General features: G+C 37.0%; 1 long non-coding RNA gene across 1 annotated transcript; it reads right to left on the bottom strand.

The window, feature by feature from the left end:
• Positions 1-7,291: 7,291 nt before the first annotated feature.
• On the bottom strand, positions 7,292-7,812 carry LOC116164866. The gene is made up of 3 exons (XR_004144016.1): positions 7,691-7,812; positions 7,580-7,639; positions 7,292-7,529 (listed from the first exon to the last, which is right to left on the bottom strand). It is a non-coding gene; the product is annotated as an uncharacterized LOC116164866 (long non-coding RNA).
• Positions 7,813-9,159: the final 1,347 nt, after the last annotated feature.

Raw genomic sequence — 9,159 nt, 5'->3', positions numbered from 1 at the left:
AAAATGCACTTAAAGTTCTCATTTAAAAATTGTCTTTAAAATTTGATTCATCTAAAACATAAAATATTCGAATATGAATGAGCTACAAAAACCTGTACGCGTCCCAACTTTTTATTGCTTCACCCTGTTCCCTTCGTAATTCACAGAACTTGTTAGCGTTAATTTGAGAGTAAGGCATATGACTTAGTCGTCCGATTTATATGTTTCAGTTTGTTCCAGCTTTATAGTTTAATCTTCTAATTCCATTCTCCCAAACTTTAGGGCAACACATTCGCAAATTTCGTAGGTAATTGAAATTTTAACCTCCATTTTGCCCTAGAGCTGGTTCTCTACCTTCGGCTTTAGGTGGTGATTTTCACCTAATTAGTCTTACAAAGTTAGCGTGACTCAAATATCTTCGGTGGGGATTAAAATTTTCTCAAATTGGCAAGCTTACGTACGCAGTTTGCAAATCAAGTGCAGGTTTAATTACGTAAGTACCGTTAAAACAATTTGCTTATTAGCATTAAGAGTAGGTACACTGCAATATTTTGTATGTTAGTCTATCGTTGATGAAAAGATTGAAATGCCAGTCAGCTTTTGTTACTTAATGAACCAACTAATTCGGCACAATGTAGGAAATTTTACTATGCGTAATAATTAACGTACTAACATAATATACAGGGTGGTGACTTGCGTAACGCATCATAGGGATTTCAATGTAAAATTCATAACATGCGATGATTGGCTCCCCAAGTTATTTTAGAGCAAAAATGTATTAAGGTTTTTTGTAGGAAAAATTTTTTACGTCAATCAACCCTATTAGTTTTCAATTTTTTGCATAATAAAGACGGAAAATTGGAAAATAAAACCCCCATCTTTTTCAATAATCTGTGATGCCATGGAATTTTATAATACAAAAACTACGCCAATATCCGTCATGCCATGGAATGTCCCCTATAAAACAAATCAAATTCTATCAAAAAGTATTATATTTAGAACAGCGAATTCAACATAAAGAAAGACCAAATTACTAAAAACGGTTTCCTAATATAACAATTTACAATAAATGTTCGAATAAGTCACCATTAACTGCAATACAGTAACCAAGTCGATCATAAAAGCCATTTCGAACTGCTGCTAATTGATAACTGGATATCTTTTTGTTTTAGAAAATCATTTTCTTATATGATTTTTTTTTTGGACAGGTGGGGAATAGTATATTAAAACATAAGTTGCAGAAGGCCCTCTATTCTAACACGAGTTCAAGTTTCGAACCTGAGCCGCGTAGCGGCGAGGGTTCGAATGAACGAGTGCTTAGAAGGCCTTCTGCAACGAATGTTTTATACTATTTTCTCTGTTTCGGGCTCGTTTCGCATTGTTTATTAATTATGGATAAATTTAAAAATATTTTCGATGTAAATTGTGTTGGCAGTACTGACTATTTGCTTGGTTTCCATAGTAACCGATCTTTCAAATTTCTTCACGAGATATTTTTGCGAAATTATCTTTAGATTTGAAAAATAAAATCCATTACCTACATTTCACTAAAGAGCCTACAATGTCAGACGAAGAATTAACTTCAACACCACCGGAATTGCGTGAATTAGCTGATAATGCGGTAAATGATTTGGTGCTATCCAAGTCTAAAAATGAGTACCAAAAGGAGTATGAAAAATTTGAATCTTGGCGCATTGAAAACAAGGTGCAAACCCTCACAGAAAATGTTTTGCTTGCATACTTCGAAATTCTTAGTAAGACTTACAAAAGTTCTACATTATGGAAGACATACTCGATGCTTCGATTGATGATAAACATCCGACAAAACGTTGACATTTCAAAATTTATGAAGCTTCAAGCATTTTTGAAACGATTATCGGTAGGGTTTGTACCCAAAAAATCAAAGATACTGGAATATAATGATATAGAAAAATTTATTAGTGCTGCACCGGATATGGATTATCTCGTTATAAAGGCGAGTTCATAACATTTTGTCATGTACACTAAAACTACAATACTATTTTTAGGTAATATTAATTATGGGTTACTCGGGCGCCTGCAGACGTCAAGAGCTTATTAATATCGAGCTTGACGACATTGAATATAAAAGTCAATCGGTTTTTGTCACAATAAAAAAAAGTAAAACCCATCACCCAAGATTATTCGCAATAAAAAATGAGCATTGGATACATTTAATAAAAAAATATTATGGTTTAAGACCATCCAATGTGAACCACCAACGGTTTTTTATATATTATAAAAGTGGCCGTTGCACAAAACAGCCCATTGGCATTAATAAAATGGGAGAAATGCCACGAATTATAGCAAAGTACCTCAACCTACCTGAATGGGCTTTATTTTCTGGGCACTGTTTTAGAAGGTCTTCCGCGTCACATTTGGCAAATAGTGGCGGTGATTTAATTACGGTGAAACAACATGGAGGCTGGAAGAGCTCTGCCGTAGCAGAAGGTTACATCGAGGCATCCATTAGCAAAAAAATGGAAGTTGCCGAAATGTTGTCAAACAGTGGTGGACCTCCATCAGTTAGACAGTCTACTTTTACTGCTCCTCCAGCAACAGCTTCCAGTTCCAATGCTGGTTTTATACAGCCTGAATTAAGTAACCCAGAAAATACTAATGTGTCGCAGCAAAATCTGCCCGGCATTTCCGTCAATGCAGGAGTAAATTCAACCGTTACAATTACTATTTACAATAATTACAACACCTCTTCATAATGTATAATTTTGTACAGTTAAGCTGTTAAGTTGTTTAGTTTCATATACTTTCTGTTTTATTCTTATTCCGCATTACTTATTTATTACTGACAACTGAGAGCAGTCACTTGATCAATCGTATTGACGTAGGTTGCTAAAGCTAGCACGGCTTTCTGATATCATACTGTAAACAAAATGGGCCCCCGAAATCTCAAACTGCATACGAAGTGTAACGCAATTTGGCTTCAGTTAGTTAGTAGAGGAAATTCCGCTTCAATCTTGACAAAAACTCCTTATGTGAAGGATGCAGCTTTCGATGTGGGATCTTCGACCAAAGTTATCCGAATATAATAACTGAAATAATTTAGCCATGAAGAACTGTTTGCACCTTAACAATTGGAGTTATTTTACCCAACTTACAGCTTACCTTACGATATCAAAAATGTGTTCATTTTAATAAAAATGGTTTCCTTTAGAGTAGTAGATACTTATTCGTATATTTCGAGGTCTTCATTTTATGATAATTACTTTGCCCTTGCAATCAGTTCATACCTACAAGTAGGGTTAGTTAAGTATCAATAACATATTTATGACAACGAAACAACACGGCTCACCGTAACATATGTATATTACATGGACATTATCGATATTGTTAATTACATTACGTATCTTTAAGTTATTTAGAAATGATCGACGTTCACGGCACATAACATCAGCTTCCGTCATCGATACGCCGACTGTCAAACTTATGCAAACTCTCGAAAAAAAAAGTCACTAAAAATCGTTTAAGAATAGAGTTCAAACTAACACTAAAATACGTGCGAGAATGACGTATTCTAACACCGAAACAGAGAAATGCATTACGCACACTCCGGATAGAAATATCACAGATGGTTTGCAATACCAATTTATTGGATGAACGCGAGAGTATTTTTACATTGCTCTTCATTTTGAAAGTTATGTTCCCATATCGTGTTTATATTAAATATCACACTTACATTCATATACTGCGGACAAATAGAAATAATGTGATGTGGTGTTAAATTAACACCCACATTGTTCGCATAATGGCCGTTCTTCACCTGCCAACAAATACCCATGAGTGAGAGCAGTATGTACAGGACAGACAATTAAATAAAGAAATCTTAATTACCTAGGTACTTTAAGTTTTTCAATATTCCAATAAATGTGGCTATACAAATTTTGTGAAAATCGGGCGCACTCGGAACTCACACAAACACACACTCGAACTAACATTTTTTTCATTAACGGACAAAACGCTTTAAAAACGTTTCATGAATTTACGTCGTTAAAACTTAAATCTCACAAGTTCAAACGTCTAACGTCGATATAGAAAAGCGGATCCAGACTAGGTTTGATCCTTTTCAAAGCCCTATCAGACTCCGACCACTGCTCACTCCACCGCTCATAGATTTTACTTTTCACAAGTCCACGCCGTGCAGTAGATGACATACTCGTGAAGTCAATATTCTCCAATTGGAGGTGGTTTAATACCTGTCTACCCCTAACACCTAACGATCTACATCTGTATAGACGAGCACTGGTAGTAGCATCAGTAAGGGATCTAAAATTTGGATGTTTATCATCTAACCTTACTTTTATATAGTAATTTGCAACAATCTGTTTCCGGCGAAGAACTAGAGGGGGAATATTTGCCTCGACGTAGAGCGATGGAACTGGACTTGTTGGATATGCTCCCAAAGAATATCGAATAGCCAGGTTCTGAATCTTATCAAGTTCCCCAAGCAAAGCATTATTGCCACACGTAGAGTACGCTGCACATCCATAATCCATCCTTGATAGGATGAGGGCCTTATATATATCTAGTAGGGTCATAGGGTGAGCTCTCCACCTATGATGAGCGAGAACTCTCATGATGTTCAGCGATTTTCTACATGTAGCAGTAACATTATTTAAATGCTTTGACCACCGTAATTCCCTGTCAAAGGTAAGCCCGAGAAACTTGACTTCCTGAACAACACTGATTACACGATCATTCATTAGTAGCACAGGATCATAGTGCGGTCTACGGAGTCGGCAAAAGTGGACAGCCTTTGTCTTTTCCTCCGACAGCACAAACCCGACCGCATTGGCGTTACTACAGATTTTGTTTATGGCCACTTGTAGACTTCGAGTTATTGCACCGACCGTCTTACCAGAACAACAAATCATTAAATCATCAACATACAAACATTTATCAATCATCCCCTCAACACCTTTAGCTATTTCGTTTATGACGATGCCAAACAGGGAACAGCTAAATGTTGACCCCTGCGGCACACCATTTTCGTGATTATATTATAACATGCCTAAGCCTAACAAAACACGTTAGTTGCACTTCACTACATTGTATTTTGTATCTTTATCGGGAGCGGAATACTGCTTAATTTACAAATCTAAAGGATTTCCTTTATCTTACCAAAAGAAGAGAATAAACTTAATTTGTGCAATAATAGCTGAGCTGCAAAGTATATATTTTTTCTAATTACGCCAAATGATACAATATTATTCTAAAAGTCTGCATTACAATTCTACAATAGCTCCAACAAAATTTATGAAATTTCGGTGAAAAACAAACCATTTGTGCATATATAGTTGAGCATAGTAAAAAAATTTGCTGTGGCTGATACCACCCGCATACCTGTGCATTCGCGATTCTGCATTTTATGTCTAAGAATATGTGTACCAAATTTGGTTCCAATCGATTCAGCCGTTTACCCGGAAATTTTGATAAATATATACAGTGAGTTTTTTTTAATGCGAACATAGGAGTTTGCATGCAATGTAATTCCTTCGTAGCAGATCGTGGAATAGGCCGGCCTACCGACACGTTAAAAAACGCGCCAAGTAACGAGTGATCCAAAATAACTGCAGACAGTTTAAATGTTGAGCTTAAAGTTTTTAGTGTTTTTTACTTTACAATATGCAATAATTACCCTAACGTTTTACAATTTGGATTAACGGTCTTTCACTTGGAAAGGTTAACAATCCTTCTGAACTTCGCCAACGAATCAAGAAAAGTAATTACTTTTTATTGCAGAGGTTATCACGGCCTCGAGACGTGTTAAATTCACAAACTGTTTCAACTTATTGACTCTTAACACACTAGTCGGAAACTAAGAAGTGTTTGCTGTTGGGGGAAATGTACATCCATGTAACTTCATTGCACAAATACGTTTTAATAGAAAACCATTGCCGCTAAATATGTTTTCTCTGCGCGTATTGCCGAGAACCCCTACAACACGTAGACTATAAAACTTAAAGTTTATTGCTGTCATGTTTTCCTTTCTATAATAGGTACATGCCTAAAACTTCAAATGAAATCCACGTGTACGTGACAATTACGTTAAACAGGTTCGCTTTTGTGATAGATAACGCCCATTTTTTTAAAAATAAACCTACTTTTCTTTAACGCGAACTCTCGTTACAACACCATCGATCACAACATCTATCCCGTAACAAAAGGTTCACCTTCAAATTTATGGAGATTTTATACTAGCCCGAAAGCGCTGAATTTAAGGGATTAGTAAAATAACACGCTTAGGAGAGGACTAAATTTCATACAAGAAAACCCGGGGGACATATCTCTATCTTCTACCATTTTTTAATAATAACCATTTGAATAAAAGGCTCGACGTCTGTAACACTGTTGAATGGATATAACACGTAAACGGGTTAAGATAGATACATGCCGGGTGTTTTGTGCGAAATATGGTCCCTTCATTTGCGTAAAATCGTATAACGGCGAGTTAAGTTAGCGCTGCGTAAAAAAACTCGGCGAATAACGGCCATCTAGCTCATAGACGTTTCAATTAAAAAAAAATATGAAAAACTTTACAGCGATGGTTCGTGCTAGGCATATATATCATCGGCTTCGTTGCAACTTACCCAAAGTTGAGCGCCACCCAGCTTCTCTATTTAATATTCTCTGTAATTGGGCGCAAGCCTGTTGAGGGCCCAGAACAAGAGAGGGATAATAAATAAATAAATAAATTATACTTAGTGCCAAATAAAATCACTCCAAAATCAATGAACGTTCTGCAAACCTTCCTACAGATCCAAAATATTCTCAAGTATAAACAGTACCAATTAATATTAATTTAAAAACTACATTTGATGAGAATATTGGTACTAAATTTGGTTCTAATCGGTTCGACCGTTTAGCAGGAAATGAGAGTACACACGGACCGACAGACCCACACACAGACCGGCAGACCGACATCATCGAGATTTTGTTTGATTCGGATTCCTGCTGGTTCAAAGCCCCTATGCAATACCTCCCTTTACTAACGTGCGGGTGGTAAAAATCAATGTGATAACGGACAATAATTCCTTCGGCAGTGAGAGCACAAATAATAAAACAAAATCTTACCTTAGAGTAAATGTAGTCGTCGACGAGAGCTCCCATCGATACCATTCCAGGCTAAAACAAACAACAATCCACGTATCTAACTACGTGGCTTAACAATTACTGAATGATGCCTGAAGGGCCAAAAATTTCTTGTTCATTATCGAATACATCTATTCTTTCTCTGATGGAGCTCATATTTACATTAATACCGAGAGCAAAGTCGATCAAGTATCGATGAAAATTTATTAGATCCCAGTAAAAAAAGTCTTGTTATAATTACTTCCCGCTGACCCAATGACCTCGTTCGATGTAACAAAATGGCCGCCCCTTTGTTATCTCGGGTGCTTGATAATGAGCTGGTGTTCGTTCTTATACGGTACAGATGCCAGGATAGAATTTAATCGGATACGTGAAACCGGCGTTCAGGACAGAACTTAAAAAGCATCTGACCTTAATATGCAGCCCTAAGAGACATATACTATGTAACATCCCAGCTAACAGATCTCCCTCATACCTCGTAAGACAAATGAAAATACCGAAACGATTGGCCACAGGTTCGACTTCTGCAGTGTTCCTAAAAGAATGCCAAAATTAACCAGGTGGAAAACACAGTGGCTGTACTTACTTGATAAGTAAAAGATCCACATCAAATCCTCCTTCACCCGGAGAAAATTGCAGAACTCCGTCCAAAACAAATACAGGTTCAATCGCTGGAGGTATATATATTACTTGGTTATTGCAATTAGAACCACATGTTTTTTCCAACTTTCACAATGGAAGGCGTGTTGCAGTACCTACAATATGAACTGGAAGTAAAAAAAACGAAGAAGCACTCTGAAGCTTGCACGGAATCGAAGGGTCCCCTTATTAATAATCACTAGAAAAAATATCATCTCGCTGATTAAAATATTTTCTTTTAAAAGTTGATTAAATGTGCTTAAAGATTTCAACTTGGGTCAGTAACTACGTGCCTAATTAAGAATGTTTATGTATTACAGTTTTCTGTTGGAAACAGTGCCTCGGGGTTTTTTTGGAAAAGTAGAGTAATTTAACTCAAAACAAAAAAGGACAATCAAACAAGCGATTCGGTAATTTATAAAATAAAGGTAGGTAGATCAAGAAGGAATCGACGACTTAAGGATAACCTTTGCGACGTATTTTCATAAATTAGTAAATAGGCAGGATCGACATTTTTTGATTTTTACTGAAATCGGGAGATTTTGATAAAAACGATCAAAAAAATGTGATGGCAAAATATTGATATTTACGTCCGCTGTAAGCATTTTAAATTCAAGGGTCAGCGCCAAGAGAAAAAACGTACCTGCGCGCGAGACTAGACCCCGTGACGTCAGTAGCCAACACATTTGCCGCCGCGTTGGCAGATTGTACGAATTCATGTTAACTGCTATTTGTGAACAGTAGGACCTGGAGCACCTACGCTATGGAGAACAGTAGGTGTTGGAGTCCTACGCTATGGATGAACAGTAGGACCAGGGACAGTCTTCTTCGCTATGAGGAACAGAAGTCGACTGAATTTTTATGGTCATCGTATTACATGCCTCCGACATCCCTAATTACAGGGATGTCAGAGGTGGGCTGCTCGGGCTTGCTTGCCTTCCCTTTCCTTGCATCCACCACTCATTCCAGGGGCTTGTTTGATATTTAACAATTGGCGATTTGAGCGCCTCCTTTTGAACGGCGCCCAGGGCACGTGCCCTGCCTACCCTACCCTAGCTACGCCACCGATAGATCTATTCAGGAGTTTTTGATCATCGGGCAATTTACTACTGAAAATTTGTACTCGGCCATCATTTCACTCACTTTTATAGCTCAACATTAATGGTAATGCTAGCTTTAACATAACAAACTTTCAAATTAAAAATAGGAACTTATGGTATGGGTAAAATGTGTAGATTTCGTTTCCTTTCCTGCACGCAAATGTCAGAAATGAGGGTTAGCTAACAGGTAACACTGATGCATGCGTGGAATCTTTGAATATATTCAAAGGTGGAATTGAATACCGTGATCAAGTGTTATACCTATCTGCCCAGTGTAAAAAAAAACTAGTAGTTTCTACGCTACTTTACGATTGAC

The sequence above is a fragment of the Photinus pyralis genome, unplaced genomic scaffold, assembly GCF_008802855.1.
Source record: "Photinus pyralis isolate 1611_PpyrPB1 unplaced genomic scaffold, Ppyr1.3 Ppyr1.4_LG2, whole genome shotgun sequence".
Classification (NCBI taxonomy): domain Eukaryota; kingdom Metazoa; phylum Arthropoda; class Insecta; order Coleoptera; family Lampyridae; genus Photinus; species Photinus pyralis.
Note: the sequence above shows the minus strand (reverse complement) of the source record. Positions and strands in the feature narration are given on the sequence as shown.